This window comes from Mesoplodon bidens, assembly GCF_964165515.1.
Source record: "Mesoplodon bidens genome assembly, contig: HAP1_SCAFFOLD_196, whole genome shotgun sequence".
NCBI classification, from domain to species: Eukaryota; Metazoa; Chordata; class Mammalia; order Artiodactyla; family Ziphiidae; genus Mesoplodon; species Mesoplodon bidens.
This window is the reverse complement of record NW_027671428.1, coordinates 888,679-911,718: the sequence shown is the minus strand read 5'-3', so window position 1 is coordinate 911,718 and position 23,040 is coordinate 888,679. Positions and strand designations below refer to the sequence as shown.

At 50.0% G+C, this 23,040-nt stretch overlaps 1 long non-coding RNA gene across 1 annotated transcript in view; it reads left to right on the top strand.

Annotated features, from left to right (window-relative positions):
• Positions 1–6,317: 6,317 nt before the first annotated feature.
• The window catches only part of LOC308611409, an 874,260-nt gene continuing 857,537 nt past the window's right edge, over positions 6,318–23,040 (top strand). Inside the window, exon 1 of the long non-coding RNA XR_014014895.1 lies at positions 6,318–6,406. This is a non-coding gene — a long non-coding RNA (uncharacterized lncRNA). The remainder of the gene's footprint in view (positions 6,407–23,040) is intronic.

Genomic DNA, 23,040 nt, shown 5'->3' with positions numbered 1-23,040 from the left:
TTTCTTTCTTTCTTTTTTGGTTAAAAAAACGGGAATGGAAAAAGGCATCCCTCAGAAGGGGCGAAAATAGTTGCAAACGAATCAATGGACAAAGGTTTAATCTCCAATATATATAAACAGCTCATGCAGCTTAATATTAAAAAAACAAACAACCCAATACAAAAATGGGCAGAAGATCTAAAGATACGTTTCTTCAAAGAAGACACAGAGATGGCCAAGACGCACCTGAAAAGCTGCTCAACAGCACTAATTATTAGAGAAATGCAAATCAAAACTACAATGAGGTATCACCACACACCTGTTAGAATCGGCATCATCAGAAATTCTACAAACAACAAATTCTGGGGAGGGTGTGGACAAAAGGAGCCCTCTTCCACTTTTGGTGGGAATGTAAATTGATACAGTCACTATGGAGAACAGTATGGAGTTTCGTTAAAAAAAACTAGAAATAGAATTACCATCTGATCCAGCAATCCCACTTCTGGGCATATACCCAAAGAAAACCATAAATCAAAAAGGCACATTCACCACAATGTTCATTGCAGCACTATTTACAATAGCCAGGTAATGGAAGCAACCTAAATGCCCACAGACAGATAAATGGATAAAGACGTGGTACATGTATAAAATGGAATATTACTCAGCCATAAAAAGGAATGAAACTGGGTCATTTGTAGAGACATCGATGGATCTAGAGACTGTCATACAGAATGAAGTAAGTCAGAAAGAGGAAAACAAATATTGTATATTAATGCATATATGTGGAACCTAAAAACTGGTACAGATGAACTGGTTTGCAGGGAAGAAATAGAGACAGAGGTAGAGAACAAACGTATGGACACCAAGTGTGGGAAGCCATGGTGTGGTGGTGGTGGGATGAGTTGGGAGATTGGGATTGACCTGCATACATGTATATGCATAAAATACATAACTGATAATAACCTGCTGTATAAAAAAGTAAATAAAATAAAATTTCAAAATTTTAGAAAATAAAATTTAAAAATAATACAGAAAAAATTCTTCCCTTCACACAGATGTATTTATAGGAATGAATTATTTCCATGCTTATATCTATAAATACATAAAAGAGGAATAAAATCTAACTTGACCCATAAAAGAAAAAAAAAAATTCCTGAACCCACCAGTTATACAGAGGAAAACCCTATCAGGGCACTTGCTCCAGCGGTAAACAATTCTGAAATTGGTCAGAGGTGGGGAATCATCTCCCATACAGCCAGCAACCCACACCCCACGCAAGGAGCGTCCTCATTGCAAAGCTGGGGGACCGTGCCGAGGCATCTCTGAATAAAGGTGAGCTGAGCCCCAGGCCAGCTGCTGCTGAACTGTTCCCACCCTTCCCAGGTAAAACACCTGAATATGTACAAGGGCTTGAAAGACTAGAGGAAGGGCCGTGGAGCCACACCAGCAACAGCACGCAGGACAACTTGGTGCCTGCAGGCCAGACAGGGTGGTCCTGCCCCCGGGCGCTCTTCCGGAACCTTTCCATTGTCCTGCCTGAGATACCCCACCTGTCCCGGCCCCCACTGCTTTTTTCCTTCCTCACCTCTGTCCGGAGAGAAATTCCAGCGGAAGGCATGGGTGACACATCCTCTTCTTTACAGGTGGCAGCCTGGCAACTCCTGCAGAAAGGCCAGCAGAACCCCACTCACACCGGGCCACCAACAAAGCTGTGGCCCCTCATTCCCTCCCACCAGCACAGCCCCGAGACTGCTGACGGGGCAGAGAATATGGAGTCAGGAACAGCTTCAGGGGCTATTGCTGCCTGGAGCGCTGTTTATATTGACCTCAACCAGGCACACCAGAGGAGGGCCGGGCGGCAGGGTAAGGCTGCCCAGGTCAGCTAATCCACAACACTCAGGGAATCACATTGTTGAAAATGGACCTCGCTAAGGCAGAAGAGAAGCCAAGGAAAAAAAGAACACAATGCCATTTGCACCACCGTAGATGAGTCTAGAGGTAATCACGTGACTTGTAGTAAGTCAGAAAGTGAAAGACACATATCATATCATATCACTTATAGGTGTTACCTAAAAATGGATACCAGGGCAGATATTTCCACCGAGAAGGGCAATCAGAGATTCATTAAACAAACTTATGGTTCACCAATGGAAAGGTGTGAGGATTGGTTTCATTACGATATCGGGGTTAACAGACTTATACAAACACAGGTGACATATATAATCACCAAAGACCTACGGAATACCAAAAGACTACTCAACATTCTGTCATAACGTACATGGGAAAAGGATCCCAGGAAAAACAGACATCTGTATATGTGTAAAAGAACCACATCTTCCACACCTCCAACGAGCCAAACATTGTATCAAACTTGCTGTAATAAAAAATAAAAATTAAATTAAAAACACGAACAAGAAGTAGGGAGACAAACTTGAGGGGCTTTCTCCTGGCACATTCCATTCTAAATTCCAATCTAGAACACGACTTCCATTGAGGTTCTGTTGCCCTAGTAACCAGAATTGGTAAGGGAGAACTGCTGCCACCTTGTGGCCGTTTCACACAACAGCAGCTTTAATCCCAGGGCTAATGGTCAGTTGATATTCAAAATCATTGCAGGCCTGTAAATGACACCTGCCCTGAAAACAAATCCTGGGGTCACATATCGACCAAAAAATTCAAGGACGTCCATATTTCAAAACGACCGTTACAAAAGGCATATTTTATGCACATTAGTTTTCTGCTTCTTTTTCTTTCTTTCTTTTTTGGTTAAAAAAACGGGAATGGAAAAAGGCATCCCTCAGAAGGGGCGAAAATAGTTGCAAACGAATCAATGGACAAAGGTTTAATCTCCAATATATATAAACAGCTCATGCAGCTTAATATTAAAAAAACAAACAACCCAATACAAAAATGGGCAGAAGATCTAAAGGTACGTTTCTTCAAAGAAGACACAGAGATGGCCAAGACGCACCTGAAAAGCTGCTCAACAGCACTAATTATTAGAGAAATGCAAATCAAAACTACAATGAGGTATCACCACACACCTGTTAGAATCGGCATCATCAGAAATTCTACAAACAACAAATTCTGGGGAGGGTGTGGACAAAAGGAGCCCTCTTCCACTTTTGGTGGGAATGTAAATTGATACAGTCACTATGGAGAACAGTATGGAGTTTCGTTAAAAAAAACTAGAAATAGAATTACCATCTGATCCAGCAATCCCACTTCTGGGCATATACCCAAAGAAAACCATAAATCAAAAAGGCACATTCACCACAATGTTCATTGCAGCACTATTTACAATAGCCAGGTAATGGAAGCAACCTAAATGCCCACAGACAGATAAATGGATAAAGACGTGGTACATGTATAAAATGGAATATTACTCAGCCATAAAAAGGAATGAAACTGGGTCATTTGTAGAGACATCGATGGATCTAGAGACTGTCATACAGAATGAAGTAAGTCAGAAAGAGGAAAACAAATATTGTATATTAATGCATATATGTGGAACCTAAAAACTGGTACAGATGAACTGGTTTGCAGGGAAGAAATAGAGACAGAGGTAGAGAACAAACGTATGGACACCAAGTGTGGGAAGCCATGGGGTGGTGGTGGTGGGATGAGTTGGGAGATTGGGATTGACCTGCATACATGTATATGCATAAAATACATAACTGATAATAACCTGCTGTATAAAAAAGTAAATAAAATAAAATTTCAAAATTTTAGAAAATAAAATTTAAAAATAATACAGAAAAAATTCTTCCCTTCACACAGATGTATTTATAGGAATGAATTATTTCCATGCTTATATCTATAAATACATAAAAGAGGAATAAAATCTAACTTGACCCATAAAAGAAAAAAAAAAATCCTGAACCCACCAGTTATACAGAGGAAAACCCTATCAGGGCACTTGCTCCAGCGGTAAACAATTCTGAAATTGGTCAGAGGTGGGGAATCATCTCCCATACAGCCAGCAACCCACACCCCACGCAAGGAGCGTCCTCATTGCAAAGCTGGGGGACCGTGCCGAGGCATGTCTGAATAAAGGTGAGCTGAGCCCCAGGCCAGCTGCTGCTGAACTGTTCCCACCCTTCCCAGGTAAAACACCTGAATATGTACAAGGGCTTGAAAGACTAGAGGAAGGGCCGTGGAGCCACACCAGCAACAGCACGCAGGACAACTTGGTGCCTGCAGGCCAGACAGGGTGGTCCTGCCCCCGGGCGCTCTTCCGGAAGCTTTCCATTGTCCTGCCTGAGATACCCCACCTGTCCCGGCCCCCACTGCTTTTTTCCTTCCTCACCTCTGTCCGGAGAGAAATTCCAGCGGAAGGCATGGGTGACACATCCTCTTCTTTACAGGTGGCAGCCTGGCAACTCCTGCAGAAAGGCCAGCAGAACCCCACTCACACCGGGCCACCAACAAAGCTGTGGCCCCTCATTCCCTCCCACCAGCACAGCCCCGAGACTGCTGACGGGGCAGAGAATATGGAGTCAGGAACAGCTTCAGGGGCTATTGCTGCCTGGAGCGCTGTTTATATTGACCTCAACCAGGCACACCAGAGGAGGGCCGGGCGGCAGGGTAAGGCTGCCCAGGTCAGCTAATCCACAACACTCAGGGAATCACATTGTTGAAAATGGACCTCGCTAAGGCAGAAGAGAAGCCAAGGAAAAAAAGAACACAATGCCATTTGCACCACCGTCGATGAGTCTAGAGGTAATCACGTGACTTGTAGTAAGTCAGAAAGTGAAAGACACATATCATATCATATCACTTATAGGTGTTACCTAAAAATGGATACCAGGGCAGATATTTCCACCGAGAAGGGCAATCAGAGATTCATTAAACAAACTTATGGTTCACCAATGGAAAGGTGTGAGGATTGGTTTCATTACGATATCGGGGTTAACAGACTTATACAAACACAGGTGACATATATAATCACCAAAGACCTACGGAATACCAAAAGACTACTCAACATTCTGTCATAACGTACATGGGAAAAGGATCCCAGGAAAAACAGACATCTGTATATGTGTAAAAGAACCACATCTTCCACACCTCCAACGAGCCAAACATTGTAATCAAACTTGCTGTAATAAAAAATAAAAATTAAATTAAAAACACGAACAAGAAGTAGGGAGACAAACTTGAGGGGCTTTCTCCTGGCACATTCCATTCTAAATTCCAATCTAGAACACGACTTCCATTGAGGTTCTGTTGCCCTAGTAACCAGAATTGGTAAGGGAGAACTGCTGCCACCTTGTGGCCGTTTCACACAACAGCAGCTTTAATCCCAGGGCTAACGGTCAGTTGATATTCAAAATCATTGCAGGCCTGTAAATGACACCTGCCCTGAAAACAAATCCTGGGGTCACATATCGACCAAAAAATTCAAGGACGTCCATATTTCAAAACGACCGTTACAAAAGGCATATTTTATGCACATTAGTTTTCTGCTTCTTTTTCTTTCTTTCTTTTTTGGTTAAAAAAACGGGAATGGAAAAAGGCATCCCTCAGAAGGGGCGAAAATAGTTGCAAACGAATCAATGGACAAAGGTTTAATCTCCAATATATATAAACAGCTCATGCAGCTTAATATTAAAAAAACAAACAACCCAATACAAAAATGGGCAGAAGATCTAAAGGTACGTTTCTTCAAAGAAGACACAGAGATGGCCAAGACGCACCTGAAAAGCTGCTCAACAGCACTAATTATTAGAGAAATGCAAATCAAAACTACAATGAGGTATCACCACACACCTGTTAGAATCGGCATCATCAGAAATTCTACAAACAACAAATTCTGGGGAGGGTGTGGACAAAAGGAGCCCTCTTCCACTTTTGGTGGGAATGTAAATTGATACAGTCACTATGGAGAACAGTATGGAGTTTCGTTAAAAAAAACTAGAAATAGAATTACCATCTGATCCAGCAATCCCACTTCTGGGCATATACCCAAAGAAAACCATAAATCAAAAAGGCACATTCACCACAATGTTCATTGCAGCACTATTTACAATAGCCAGGTAATGGAAGCAACCTAAATGCCCACAGACAGATGAATGGATAAAGATGTGGTACATGTATAAAATGGAATATTACTCAGCCATAAAAAGGAATGAAACTGGGTCATTTGTAGAGACATCGATGGATCTAGAGACTGTCATACAGAATGAAGTAAGTCAGAAAGAGGAAAACAAATATTGTATATTAATGCATATATGTGGAACCTAAAAACTGGTACAGATGAACTGGTTTGCAGGGAAGAAATAGAGACAGAGGTAGAGAACAAACGTATGGACACCAAGTGTGGGAAGCCATGGGGTGGTGGTGGTGGGATGAGTTGGGAGATTGGGATTGACCTGTATACATGTATATGCATAAAATACATAACTAATAATAACCCGCTGTAAAAAAAGTAAATAAAATTAAATTTCAAAATTTTAAAATACAAAATTTAAAAATAAAACAGAAAAAAGTTCTTCCCTTCACACAGATGTATTTATAGGAATGAATTAGTTCCATGCTTATATCTATAAATACATAAAAGAGGAATAAAATCTAACTTGAACCATAAACGAAAAAAAAACCTGAACCCACCAGTTATACAGAGGAAAGCCCTATCAGGGCTCTTGCTCCAGCGGTAAACAATTCTGAAATTGGTCAGAGGTGGGGAATCATCTCCCATACAGCCAGCAACCCACACCCCATGCAAGGAGCATCCTCATTGCAAAGCTGGGGGACCGTGCCGGGGCATCTCTGAATAAAGGTGAGCTGAGCCCCAGGCCAGCTGCTGCTGAACTGTTCCCACCCTTCCCAGGTAAAACACCTGAATATGTACAAGGGCTTGAAAGACTAGAGGAAGGGCCGTGGAGCCACACCAGCGACAGCACGCAGGCCAACTTGGTGACTGCAGGCCAGCCAGGGTGATCCTGGCCCCGGGCGCTCTTTCAAAAGCTTTCCATTGTCCTGCCTGAGATTGCCCATTTGTCCCGGCCCCCACTGCTTTTTTGCTTCCTCACCTCTGTCCGGAGAGAAATTCCAGCGGAAGTTATGGGTGACACATCCTCTTCTTTACAGGTGGCAACCTGGCAACTCCTGCAGAAAGGCCAGCAGAACCCCACTCACACAGGGCCACCAACAAAGCTGTGGCCCCTCACTCCCTCCCACCAGCACAGCCCCGAGACTGGTGACGGGGCAGAGAATATGGAGTCAGGAACAGCTTCAGGGGCTATTGCTGCCTGGAGCGCTGTTTATATTGACCTCAACCAGGCAGACCTGGGGAGGGCCGGCCGGCAGGGTAAGGCTGCCCAGGTCAGCTAATCCACAACCCTCATGGAATCACATTGTTGAAAATGGACCTCGCTAAGGCAGAATAGAAGCCAATGAAAATAAGGACACAATGCTATTTGCAGCACCGTAGATATGTCTAGAGGTAATCACGTGACTTGTAGTAAGTCAGAAAGTGAAAGACACATATCATTTCATATCACTTACAGGTGTTACCTAAAATAGAAACCAGGGCAGTCATTTCCACTGAGAAGTGCAATCATAGATTCATTAAACAAACTTATGGTTCACCAATGGAAAGGTGTGAGGATTGGTTTCATTACGATATCGGGGTTAACAGACATATACAAACAGAGGTGACATATATAATCACCAAAGACCTACGTAATACCAAGAGAAGACTACTCAACATTCTGTCATAACGTACATGGGAAAAGGATCCCAGGAAGTACAGACATCTGTATATGTGTAAAAGAACCACATCTTCCACACCTACAAGAAGCCAAACATTGTAATCAAACTTGCTATAATAAAAAAAAAATTAAATTAAAAATACGAACAAGAAGTAGGGAGTCAAACTTGAGGGGCTTTCTCCTGGCACATTCCATTCTAAATTCCAATCTAGAACACGACTTCCATTGAGGCTCTGTTGCCCTAGTAACCAGAATTGGTAAGGGAGAACAGCTGCCACCTTGTGGCCGTTTCACACAACAACAGCTTTAATCCCAGCGCTAATGGTCAGTGGATATTCAAAATCATTGCAGGCCTGTAAATGACACCTGCCCTGAAAACAAATTCTGGGGTCACATATAGACCAAAAAATTCAAAGGACGTCCATATTTCAAAACGACCGTTTCAAAAGGCATATTTTACGCACATTAGTTTTCTACTTCTTTTTCGTTTTTTCTTTTTTGCTTAAAAAACGGGAAAGGAAAAAGACATCCGTCAAAAGGGGCGAAAATAGTTGCAAACGAATCAATGGACAAAGGTTTAATCTCCAATATATATAAACAGCTCATGCAGCTTAATATTAAAAAAACAAACAACCCAATACAAAAATGGGCAGATATAAGAGACGTTTCTTCAAAGAAGACACAGAGATGGCCAAGACGCACATGAAAAGCTGTTCCACAGCACTAATTATTAGAGAAATGCAAATCAAAACTACAATGAGGTATCACCTCACACCTGTTAGAATCGGCATCATCAGAAAATCTACAAACAACAAATTCTGGGGAGGGTGTGGACAAAAGGAGACCTCTTCCACTACTGGTGGGAATGTGAATTGATACACTCACTATGGAGAACACTATGGAGTTTCCTTAAAAAAATTAGAAATAGAATTACCATCTGATCCAGCAATCCCACTTCTGCTCATATACCCAAAGAAAACCATAAATCAGAAAGGCACATTCACCACAATGTTCATTGCAGCACAATTTACAAAAGCCAGGTAATGGAAGCAACCTAAATGCCCACACACAGACGAATGGATAAAGATGTGCTACATGTATAAAATGGAATATTACTCAGCCATAAAAAGGAATGAAACCGGGTCATTTGTAGAGACAGCGATGGATCTAGAGACTGTCATACAGAATGAAGTAAGTCAGAAAGAGGAAAACAAATATTGTATATTAATGCATATATGTGGAACCTACGAAATTTTACAGAGGACCTGGTTTGCAGGGTAGAAATAGAGACACAGATGTAGAAAACAAACGTATGGACACCAAGTGTGGAAAGCCATGGGGTGGTGGTGGTGGGATGACTTGGGAGATTGGGATTGACCTGCATACATGTATATGCATAAAATACATAACTAATAATAACCTGCTGTATAAAAAAATAAATAAAATTAAATTTCAAAATTTTAAAAAATAAAATTTAAAAATAATACAGAAAAAAGTTCTTCCCTTCACAGAGATGTATTTATAGGAATGAATTATTTCCATGCTTATATCTATAAATACATAAAAGAGGAATAAAATCTAACTTGAACCATAAACGAAAAAAAAACCTGAACCCACCAGTTATACAGAGGAAAACCGTATCAGGGCACTTGCTCCAGCGGCAAACAATCCTGAAATTGGTCAGAGGTGGGGAATCATCTCCCATACAGCCAGCAGCCCACACCCCAGGCAAGGTGCGTCCTCATTGCAACGCTTGGGGATCGTGCAGAGGCATCTCTGAATAAAGGAGAGCTGAGCCCCAGGCCAGCTGCTGCTGAACTGTTCCCACCCTTCCCAGGTAAAACACCTGAATATGTACAAGGGATTGTATGACTAGAGGAAGGGCCGTGGAGCCACCCCAGCAACAGCACGCAGGCCAACTTGGTGCCTGCTGTCCATCCAGGGTGGTCCTGCCCCCGGGCGCTCTTCCGGAAGCTTTCCATTGTCCTGCCTGAGATACCCCACCTGTCCCGGCCCCCAGTGCTTTTTTCCTTCCTCACCTCTGTCCGCAGAGAAATTCCAGCGGAAGGTATGGGTGACACATCCTCTTCGTTACAGTTGGCAGCCTGGCAACTCCTGCAGAAAGGCCAGGAGAACACCACTCACACCGGGCCACCAACAAAGCTGTGGCCCCTCATTCCCTCCCACCAGCACAGCCCCGAGACTGCTGACGGGGCAGAGTATATGGAGTCAGGAACAGCTTCAGGGGCTATTGCTGCCTGGAGCGCTGTTTATATTGACCTCAACCAGGCACACCTGGGGAGGGCCGGGCGGCAGGGTAAGGCTGCCCAGGTCAGCTAATCCACAACACTCAGGGAATCACATTGTTGAAAATGGACCTCGCTAAGGCAGAAGAGAAGCCCAGGAAAAAAAGAACACAATGCCATTTGCACCACCGTCGATGAGTCTAGAGGTAATCACGTGACTTGTAGTAAGTCAGAAAGTGAAAGACACATATCATATCATATCACTTATAGGTGTTACCTAAAAATGGATACCAGGGCAGATATTTCCACCGAGAAGGGCAATCAGAGATTCATTAAACAAACTTATGGTTCACCAATGGAAAGGTGTGAGGATTGGTTTCATTACGATATCGGGGTTAACAGACTTATACAAACACAGGTGACATATATAATCACCAAAGACCTACGGAATACCAAAAGACTACTCAACATTCTGTCATAACGTACATGGGAAAAGGATCCCAGGAAAAACAGACATGTGTATATGTGTAAAAGAACCACATCTTCCACACCTCCAACAAGCCAAACATTGTAATCAAACTTGCTGTAATAAAAAATAAAAATTAAATTAAAAACACGAACAAGAAGTAGGAAGCAAACTTGAAGGGCTTTCTCCTGGCACATTCCATTCTAAATTCCAATCTAGAACACGACTTCCATTGAGGCTCTGTTGCCCTAGTAACCAGAATAGGTAAGGGAGCACTGCTGCCACCTTGTGGCCGTTTCACACAACAGCAGCTTTAATCCCAGCGCTAATGGTCAGTTGATATTCAAAATCATTGCAGGCCTGCAAATGACACCTGCCCTGAAAACAAATCCTGGGGTCACATATCGACCAAAAAATTCAAAGGACGTCCATATTTCAAAACGACCGTTTCAAAAGGCATATTTTATGCACATTTGTTTTCTGCTTCTTTGTCTTTCTTTCTTTTTTGGTTAAAAAAACGGGAATGGAAAAAGGCATCCCTCAGAAGGGGCGAAAATAGTTGCAAACGAATCAATGGACAAAGGTTTAATCTCCAATATATATAAACAGCTCATGCAGTTTAATATTAAAAAAACAAACAACCCAATACAAAAATGGGCAGAATATCTAAAGAGACGTTTCTTCAAAGAAGACACAGAGATGGCTAAGACGCACATGAAAAGCTGCTCAACAGCACTAATTATTAGAGATATGCAAATCAAACCTATAATGAGGTATGACCTCACACCTGTTAGAATCGGCATCATCAGAAAATCTACAAATAACAAATTCTGGGGAGGGTACAGACAAAAGGAGCCGTCTTCCTCTATGGTGGGAATGTAAATTGATACAGTCACTATGGAGAACAGTATGGAGTTTCCTTAAAAGAACTAGAAATAGAAACCTTGACTTTCCCTAACCCTAACCATAGCCCAGAACGGAAACCTACCACCAACCCTACACCTTACCTTACGCCGTACCCTAATCCTAATTCGTATGCTGACACTAACTTGTGCATCAACACGTACCCTGACCCTAACACGTTTCGCACCCTCACCTGTGCCCTAAACTTTGCCGGTCCCTAAACATAACCCTAGACTGGAACGGAAACGTACAACCAACCCTACACCTTACTCTATGCGGTACCCTAATCCTCCTACGTACGCCGACACTAACCCGTGAGTCAACACGTACCCTGAACCTAACACATTTCCGTACCATCACCTGTGCCCAAAACCTTGCAATTCGCTAACCCTAACCCTACAACGGAATGGAAACCTACTGCATCCGTACACCTTACCCTACGCCGTACCCTAATCCTAATGCGTACGATGACACTATTCCATGCATCAACATGTACCATGACCCTAACACGTTTCTGTACCCTCACCTGTGCCCTAAACCTTGCCGTACCCTAACACTAACCCTAGCCCAGAATGGAAAACTACCACAAACCGTACAGCATACCCTACACGGTACCCTAAACCTAATCCGTACACTGACACTAACCCGTGCGTCAACACGTACACTGACCCTAACACTTTTCCGTACTCTCACCTGTGCCCTAAACCATGCCGTTGCCTAACCCTAACCCTAGCCCAAAACGGAAACCTACCACCAACCCTACACGTTACCCTACGCCATACCCTAATCATAATCCGAGCGTCAACACGTACCATGACCCTAACACATTTCCGTACCCTCACCTATGCCCTAAACCTTGCCGTTCCATAACACTAACCCTAGCCTGGAACGGAAACCTACCACCAACCCTAGACTTTAACCTACGAAGGACCATAAACCTACTCCGTATGCTGACACTAACCCATGCGTCAACACTTACCCTGACCCTAACACGTTTCCGTACCTTCACCTGTGACCTAAACCTTGCCATTCCCTAACCCTAACCCTAGCCCACAACGGAAACCTACCACCAAACCTACACCTTACCCTAAGCCGTACCCTAATGCTAATCCATATGTCAACACGTACCCTGACACTAACACGTTTCCATACCCTCATCTGGGCCCAAAACCTTGCCGTTCCCTAACACTAACCCTAGCCTGGAACGGAAACCTACCACCAACCATACACCTTACCCTATGCCGCACCATAATCCTCATCTGTACTTTCACACTAACCCGTGCGTCAACACGTACCCTGAGCCTAACACGTTTCGATACCCTCACGTGTGCCCTAAACCTTGCCGTTCCCTAACCCTAACCCAAGGCCGGAACGGAAACCTACCACCAACACAACACCTTACCCTAAGCCATACCGTAATCCTAATCTGTACGTCAACATGTACCCTGACCCTAAAACGTTTCCATACCCTCACCTGTGCCCTAAACATTGCCATTCCCTAACCCTAACCCTAGCACGGAACGGAAACCTACCACTAACCCTACACATTACCCTACGCCGTACCCTAATCCTAATCCATACGCTGACACTAACCCGTGTTTCAACACGTACCTTGACTGTAACAAGTTTCTGTAAGCTCACCTGTGCCCAAACATTGCCAATCCCTAACCCTAACCCTAGCCCGGAAAGGAAACCCACCACCAGCCCAACACATTACCCTACACCGAAGCCTACTCCTGGCCCGTACGCTGGCACTGACCCGTGTGTCAGCACGTAGCCTGACCCTCCGACGTTTCCATACCCTCACCTGTGCCCTAAGCCTTGCGGTTCCCTATCCCTAACCCTAGCCCGGAACGGAAACCCACCACCAGCCCTACACCTTACCCTATGCCGTACCCTACTCCTGGCCCGTACGCTGGCACTGACACGTGCGTCAGCACGGAGCCTGACCCTCCCACGTTTCCGTACCCTCACCTTTGCCCTAAACCTTGCCATTCCCTAACCCTAACCCTAGCCTGGAAAGGAAACCACCCACCAGCCCTACACCTTAACCTAAGCCATTGCCTACTCCTGGCCTGTATGCTGGCACTGACCCGTGCGTCACCACGTAGCCTGACCGTCCCCCGTTTCTGTACCCTCACCTGTGCCCTAAGACTTGCCGTTCCCTAACCCTAACCCTAGCCCGAAACGGAAACCCACCACCAGCCCTACACCTTACCCTACGCCGTACCATACTCCTGGAGCGTACGCTGGAACTGAACCCTGCGTCAGATGCAGCCTGACCCTCCCACGTTTCCGTACCCTCACCTGTGCCCTAAGCCTTCCCGTTCATTAACCCTAACCCTAGCCCGGAACAGAGACCCACCACCAGCCCTACACCTTACCCTACGTCGAAGCCTACTCCTGCCCAGAAGCTGACACTGACACGTGCGTGAGCACGTAGCCTGACCCTCCCACTTTTCCGTACACTCACCTGTGCCCTAAGCCTTGCCGTTCGCTAACCCTAACCCTAGCCCAGAACGGAAACCCACCACCGGGCCTACACCATACCCTACGCCGAAGCCTACACCTGGGCGTACGCTGTCATTGACCCGTGTGTCAGCACGTAGCCTGACACTCCCACGTTTCCGTAAACTCACCTGTGCCCTAAGCCTTGCGATTCCCTACCCCTAACCCTAGCCCGGAACGGAATCCCACGACCACCCCTACAGCATACCCTACGCCGTACCCAACTCCTGGCCCGTACTGTGGCACTGACCTGTGTGTCAGCACGTAGCCTGCCTCTCACACGTTTCCGTACTCTCACCTGTGCCCTAAGCCTTACCGTTCCCTAACCCTAACCCTAGCCCGGAAAGGAAACCCACCACCAGCCCTACACCTTACCGTATGCCGTAGCCTACGCCTGGCCCATATGCTGGCACTGACCCGTGTGTCAGCACGTAGCATGACCCTCCCACGTTTCCATACCCTCACCTGTGCCCTATGCCTTGCCATTCCCTAACCCTAACCCTAGCCCGGAAAGGAAACCAACCACCAGCCCTACACCTTACCCTACGCTGTTGCCTACTCCTGGCCTGTACGCTGGCACTGACACGTGCGTCAGCACATAGCCTGACCCTCCCCCATTTCCGTACCCTCACCTGTGCCCTAAGGCTTGTCGTGCCCTAACCCTAACCCTAGCCCAGAGCACAAACCCACCACCAGCCCTAAACCTTACCCTACGCCGTAGCCTATTCCTGGCCCGTACGCTGGCACTGATCCGTGCGTCAGCACGTAGCCTGACCCTCCCACGTTCCCGTACCCTCACCTCTGTCCTCAGCCTTGCCGTTCCATAACCCTAACCATAACCCCGAACGGAAACCTACCACCAGCCCTACACCTTACTCTACGCCATAGCCCACTCCAGGCCCATACGCTGGCACTGAATTGTGCGTCAGCACGTAGCCTGCCCCTCCCACGTTTCCGTATCCTCACCCAAACCCGAAGCCTTGTCATTCCCTAAACCTAACCTTAGCCCGGAAAGGAAACCCACCACCAGCCCTACACCTTACCCTACGCCGTACCTTACTCCTGGCCCGTACGCTGGCACTGACCCGTGCGTCAGAACATAGCCTGAACCTCCCACGTTTCCCTACCCGCACCTGTGCCCTAAGGCTTGTCGTTCTCTAGCCCTAACCCTATCCCGGAACGGAAAACCACCCCCTGCCCTAAACCTTACCCTACACTGTACCCTACTTCTGGCCAGTACACTGGCACTGACCCGTGCGTCAGCATGTAGCCTGACCCTCCCACGTTTCCGTACCCTCACCCGTGCCCTAAGCCTTGCCGTTCCCTAACCCTAACCCTACACCTTACCCTACGCCGTACCCTACTCTTGGCCCGTACGCTGGCACTGACCCGTGCGTCAACACGTAGCATGACCCTCCCACGTTTCCGTGCCATCTTCTGTGCCCTAAGCTTTGCCATTCCCTAACCCTAACCCTAGCCCAGAAAGGAAACCCACCACCAGCCCTACACCTTACCCTACGCCGTACCCTAATCCTGCCCCGTACGCTAGCACTGACCCGTGCGTCAGCATGGAGCCTGACACTCCCACGTTTCCGTACCCTCACCTGTGCCCTAAGCCTCGCCGTTCCCTAACCCTAACCCTAGCCCGGAACGGAGACCCACCATCAGCCCTACCCCTTACCCTTGTCGAAGCCTACTCCTGCCCGGAAGCTGACACTGACACGTGCGTGAGCACGTACCCAGACCCTCCCACTTTTCCATACCCTCACCTGTTCCCTAAGCCTTGCGTTCGCTAACACTTACCCTGGCCCGGAATGGAAACCCACCACCGGGCCTACATCTTACACTACGCCGAAGACTACACCTGGGCGTACGCTGTCATTGACCCGTGCGTCAGCACGTAGTGTGACCCCCCCACGTTTCTGTAACCTCACCTGTGCCCTAAGTCTTGTGGTTCCCTTCCCCTAACAGTTGCCCGGAAAGGAAACCCACCACCACCCCTACACCATACCCAACGTCATACCCAACTCCTGCCCCGTACGGTGGCACTGACCCGTGTGTCAGCACGTAGCCTGCCTTTCCCACGTTTCCTTACCCTCACCTGTGCCCTAAGCCTCGCAATTCCCTAACACTAACCCTAGCCCGGAACAGAAATCCACCACCAGCCCTACACCTTACCCTACGCCGTACCCTATTCCTGGACCGTACGCTGGCACTGACATGTGATTCAGCATGTAGCCTGACCCACCCACGTTTCCGTACCCTCACCTGTGCCCTAAGCATTGCCTTTCCCTAACCCTAACCCTAGCCGGGAACGGAAAACCACCACCAGCCCTACACCTTACCGTATGCCGTACCCTAATCTTGGCCTATACGCTGGCACTGACCCGTGCGTCAGCATGTAGCCTGACCCACCCACGTTTCCGTACCCTCACCTGTGCCCTAAGCCTTGCCGTTCCGTAACCCTAACCCTAGCCCGGAACGGGAAACCACAGCCAGCCCGACACCTTACCCTATGCCGTAAACGACTCCTGGCCCGTATGCTGGCACTGACCCGTGCGTCAGCACGTAGCCTGACCCTCCCACTTTTCCGAACCCTCACCTGTGCCCTAAGCCTTGCCGTTCCGTAACCCTAACCCTAGCCCGGAACGGAAACCCACCACCAGCCCTAAACCTTACCCTACGCCGTACCATACTCCTGGCCCGTACGCTGGCACTGAACCGTGCGTCAGCATGTAGCCTGACCCTCCCACTTTTCCTTACCCTCACCTGTTCCCTAAGCCTTACCGATCCCTAACTCTAACCCTAGCCCGGAACGGAAACCCACCACCAGCCCTACACCCTACCCTATGTCGTAGCCTACTGCTGGCCCATAAGCTGACACTCTCCCATGTGTCAGCCCGTAGCCTGCCTCTCCCACGTTTCCGTACCCTCACCTGTGCCCTAAGCCTTGCCGCTCCCTAACCCTAACCCTAGCCCGGAATGGACACCCACCACCAGCCTTACACTTTACCCTACGCCGTACCCTACACCTGGTCCATACCCTGGAACTAACCCTTGATTCAGCATGTAGCCTGACCCTCCGACGTTTCCATACCCTCACCTGTGCCCTAAGCCTTGCCATTCCCTAACCCTAACCCTAGCCCGGAACGGAAACCCACCACCAGCCCTACACCTTACCCTATGCCGTATCCTACTCCTGGCCCGTACACTGGCACTGACCCGTGCGTCAGCACGGAGCCTGACCCTCCCACGTTTCCGTACCTTCACCTGTGCCCTAAGACTTCCCGTTCCCTAACCCTAACACTAGCCCGGAACAGAGACCCACCACCAGCCCTACACCTTACCCTACGTCGAAGCCTACTCCTGCCCAGAAGCTGACACTGACACGTGCGTGAGCACGTAGCCTGACCCTCCCACTTTTCCGTACCCTCACCGTGCCCTAAGCCTTGCCGTTCGCTAACCCTAACCCTAGCCCAGAACGGAAACCCACCACCGGGCCTACACCTTACCCTACACCGAAGCCTACACCTGGGCGTACGCTGTCATTGACCCATGTGTCAGCACGTAGTCTGACACTCCCACGTTTCCATAACCTCACCTGTGCCCTAAGCCTTGCGGTTCCCTACCCATAACCCTAGCCCGGAACGGAATCCCACGACCACCCCTACAGCATACCCTACGCCGTACCCAACTCCTGGCCCGTACGGTGGCACTGACCTGTGTGTCAGCACGTAGCCTGCCTCTCACACGTTTCCGTACCCTCACCTGTGCCCTAAGCCTTACCGTTCCCTATCCCTAACCCTAGCCCGGAAAGGAAACCCACCACCAGCCCTACACCTTACCGTACGCCGTAGCCTACGCCGGGCCCATATGCTGGCACTGACCCGTGTGTCAGCACGTAGCATGACCCTCCCACGTTTCCATACCCTCACCTGTGCCCTATGCCTTGCCATTCCTTAACCCTAACCCTAGCCCGGAAAGGAAACCAACCAACAGCCCTACACCTTACCCTACGCTGTTGCCTACTCCTGGCCTGTACGCTGGCACTGACCCGTGCGTCAGCAAATAGCCTGACCCTCCCCCGTTTCCGTACCCTCACCTGTGCCCTAAGGCTTGTCGTGCCCTAACCCTAACCCTAGCCCAGAACAGAAACCCACCACCAGCCCTACACCTTACCCTACGCCGTAGACTAATTCTGGCCCGTACGCTGGCACTGATCCGTGCGTCAGCACGTAGCCTGACCCTCCCACGTTCCCGTACCATCAACTGTGTCCTAAGCCTTGCCATTCCATAACCCTAACCATAACCACGAACGGAAACCTACCACCAGCCCTACACCTTACTCTACGCCATAGCCCACTCCTGGCCCATACGCTGGCACTGACCTGTGCGTCAGCACGTAGCCTGCCCCTCCCACGTTTCCGTATCCTCACCCGAACCCTAAGCCTTGTCATTCCCTAAACCTAACCTTAGCCCGGAAAGGAAACCCACCCCCAGCCCTACACCTTACCCTACGCCGTACCTTACTCCTGGCCCGTACGCTGGCACTGATCCATGCGTCAGAACATAGCCTGAACCTCCCACGTTTCCGTACCCTCACCTGTGCCTTATGCCTTGCCATTCCCTAACCCTAACGCTAGCCTGGAATGGTAACCCACCACCAGCCCTACACCTTACCCTACGCCGTACCCTACTCTTGGCCTGTACGCTGGCACTGACCCGTGCGTCAGCACGTAGCCTGACCCACCCACGTTTCCGTACCCTCACCTGTGCCCTAAGCCTTGCCGTTCTGTAACCCTAACCCTAGCCCGGAACAGGAAACCACAGCCAGCCCGACACCTTACCCTACGCCGTACACGACTTCTGGCCCGTATGCTGTCACTGACCCATGCGTCAGCGCGTAGCCTGACCCTCCCACGTTTCTGTACCCTCACCTGTGCCCTAAGCCTTGCCGTTCCCTAACCCTAACCCTACACCTCACACTACGCCGTACCCTACTCTTGGCCCGTACGCTGGCACTGACCCATGCGTCAACACGTAGCCTGACCCTCCCACGTTTCCGTACCATCTACAGTGCCCTAAGCTTTGCCATTGCCTAACCCTAACCCTAGCCCGTAACGGAAACCCACCACCAGCCCTACACCTTACCATACGCCGTACGCTAATCCTGCCCCATACGCTAGCACTGACGTGTGCCTCAGCACATAGCCTACCACTCCCACGTTTACGCATCCTCACCAGTGCCCTAAGCCTTGCCGTTCCCTAACCCTAACCCTAGCCCAGACCGGAAACACACCACCAGCCCTACAGCTTACCCTACGCCGTACCCTATTCCTGGACCGTACGCTGGCACTGACATGTGATTCAGCATGTAGCCTGACCCACCCACGTTTCCGTACCCTCACCTGTGCCCTAAGCATTGCCTTTCCCTAACCCTAACCCTAGCCGGGAACGGAAAACCACCACCAGCCCTACACCTTACCGTATGCCGTACCCTAATCTTGGCCTATACGCTGGCACTGACCCGTGCGTCAGCATGTAGCCTGACCCACCCACGTTTCCGTACCCTCACCTGTGCCCTAAGCCTTGCCGTTCCGTAACCCTAACCCTAGCCCGGAACGGGAAACCACAGCCAGCCCGACACCTTACCCTATGCCGTAAACGACTCCTGGCCCGTATGCTGGCACTGACCCGTGCGTCAGCACGTAGCCTGACCCTCCCACTTTTCCGAACCCTCACCTGTGCCCTAAGCCTTGCCGTTCCGTAACCCTAACCCTAGCCCGGAACGGAAACCCACCACCAGCCCTAAACCTTACCCTACGCCGTACCATACTCCTGGCCCGTACGCTGGCACTGAACCGTGCGTCAGCATGTAGCCTGACCCTCCCACTTTTCCTTACCCTCACCTGTTCCCTAAGCCTTACCGATCCCTAACTCTAACCCTAGCCCGGAACGGAAACCCACCACCAGCCCTACACCCTACCCTATGTCGTAGCCTACTGCTGGCCCATAAGCTGACACTCTCCCATGTGTCAGCCCGTAGCCTGCCTCTCCCACGTTTCCGTACCCTCACCTGTGCCCTAAGCCTTGCCGCTCCCTAACCCTAACCCTAGCCCGGAATGGACACCCACCACCAGCCTTACACTTTACCCTACGCCGTACCCTACACCTGGTCCATACCCTGGAACTAACCCTTGATTCAGCATGTAGCCTGACCCTCCGACGTTTCCATACCCTCACCTGTGCCCTAAGCCTTGCCATTCCCTAACCCTAACCCTAGCCCGGAACGGAAACCCACCACCAGCCCTACACCTTACCCTATGCCGTATCCTACTCCTGGCCCGTACACTGGCACTGACCCGTGCGTCAGCACGGAGCCTGACCCTCCCACGTTTCCGTACCTTCACCTGTGCCCTAAGACTTCCCGTTCCCTAACCCTAACACTAGCCCGGAACAGAGACCCACCACCAGCCCTACACCTTACCCTACGTCGAAGCCTACTCCTGCCCAGAAGCTGACACTGACACGTGCGTGAGCACGTAGCCTGACCCTCCCACTTTTCCGTACCCTCACCGTGCCCTAAGCCTTGCCGTTCGCTAACCCTAACCCTAGCCCAGAACGGAAACCCACCACCGGGCCTACACCTTACCCTACACCGAAGCCTACACCTGGGCGTACGCTGTCATTGACCCATGTGTCAGCACGTAGTCTGACACTCCCACGTTTCCATAACCTCACCTGTGCCCTAAGCCTTGCGGTTCCCTACCCATAACCCTAGCCCGGAACGGAATCCCACGACCACCCCTACAGCATACCCTACGCCGTACCCAACTCCTGGCCCGTACGGTGGCACTGACCTGTGTGTCAGCACGTAGCCTGCCTCTCACACGTTTCCGTACCCTCACCTGTGCCCTAAGCCTTACCGTTCCCTAACCCTAACCCTAGCCCGGAAAGGAAACCCACCACCAGCCCTACACCTTACCGTACGCCGTAGCCTACGCCGGGCCCATATGCTGGCACTGACCCGTGTGTCAGCACGTAGCATGACCCTCCCACGTTTCCATACCCTCACCTGTGCCCTATGCCTTGCCATTCCCTAACCCTAACCCTAGCCCGGAAAGGAAACCAACCAACAGCCCTACACCTTACCCTACGCTGTTGCCTACTCCTGGCCTGTACGCTGGCACTGACCCGTGCGTCAGCAAATAGCCTGACCCTCCCCCGTTTCCGTACCCTCACCTGTGCCCTAAGGCTTGTCGTGCCCTAACCCTAACCCTAGCCCAGAACAGAAACCCACCACCAGCCCTACACCTTACCCTACGCCGTAGACTAATTCTGGCCCGTACGCTGGCACTGATCCGTGCGTCAGCACGTAGCCTGACCCTCCCACGTTCCCGTACCATCAACTGTGTCCTAAGCCTTGCCATTCCATAACCCTAACCATAACCACGAACGGAAACCTACCACCAGCCCTACACCTTACTCTACGCCATAGCCCACTCCTGGCCCATACGCAGGCACTGACCTGTGCGTCAGCACGTAGCCTGCCCCTCCCACGTTTCCGTATCCTCACCCGAACCCTAAGCCTTGTCATTCCCTAAACCTAACCTTAGCCCGGAAAGGAAACCCACCCCCAGCCCTACACCTTACCCTACGCCGTACCTTACTCCTGGCCCGTACGCTGGCACTGATCCATGCGTCAGAACATAGCCTGAACCTCCCACGTTTCCGTACCCTCACCTGTGCCTTATGCCTTGCCATTCCCTAACCCTAACGCTAGCCCGGAATGGTAACCCACCACCAGCCCTACACCTTACCCTACGCCGTACCCTACTCTTGGCCTGTACGGTGGCACTGACCCGTGTGTCAGCACGTAGCCTGACCCACCCACGTTTCCGTACCCTCACCTGTGCCCTAAGCCTTGCCGTTCTGTAACCCTAACCCTAGCCCGGAACAGGAAACCACAGCCAGCCCGACACCTTACCCTACGCCGTACACGACTTCTGGCCCGTATGCTGTCACTGACCCATGCGTCAGCGCGTAGCCTGACCCTCCCACGTTTCTGTACCCTCACCTGTGCCTTAAGCCTTGCCGTTCCCTAACCCTAACCCTACACCTCACACTACGCCGTACCCTACTCTTGGCCCGTACGCTGGCACTGACCCATGCGTCATCACGTAGCCTGACCCTCCCACGTTTCCGTACCATCTACAGTGCCCTAAGCTTTGCCATTGCCTAACCCTAACCCTAGCCCGTAACGGAAACCCACCACCAGCCCTACACCTTACCATACGCCGTACGCTAATCCTGCCCCATACGCTAGCACTGACGTGTGCCTCAGCACATAGCCTACCACTCCCACGTTTACGCACCCTCACCAGTGCCCTAAGCCTTGCCGTTCCCTAACCCTAACCCTAGCCCAGACCGGAAACACACCACCAGCCCTACAGCTTACCCTACGCCGTACCCTACTCCTTGCCCGTACGCTGGCACTGACCCATGCGTCAGCACGTAGCCTACCTCTCCCAACTTTCTGTACCCTCAACTGTGCCCTTAGCCTTGCCGTTCCCTAACCCTATACCAAAACGGAAACCCACCACCAGCCCTACCCCTTACCCTACGCAGTAACTTACTCCTGGCCCGTACGCTGGAACTGACCCGTGCGTCAGCATGGAGCCTGACCCTCCCACGTTTCCGTACCCTCAACTGTGCCTTAAGACTTCCCGATCCCTAACCCTAACCCTAGCCCAGAACGGAGCCCCACCACCAGCCCTACACCTTACCCTACGTCGAAGCCTACTCCTGCCCGGAAGCTGACACTGACACGTGCGTGAGCACGTACCCTGACCCTCCCACTTTTCCGTACCCTCACCTGTGCCCTAAGCCTTGCCATTCGCTAACCCTTACCCTGGCCTGGAACGGAAACCCACCACCGGGCCTACACCTTACCCTACGCCGAAGCCTACACCTGGGTGTACGCTGTCATTGACCCGTGCATCGGCACGGAGTCTGACCCTCCCACGTTTACGTAACCTCACCTGTGCCCTAAGTCTTGCGGTTCCCTACCCCTAACCCTTGCCTGGAACGGAAACCCACCATGACCCCTACACCATACCCTACGCCGTACCCAACTCCTGGCCCATACGCTGGCACTGACACCTTTTTCAGCACGTAGCCTGACGCTCCCACGTTTCCGTACCCTCACGTGTGCCCTAAGCCTTAA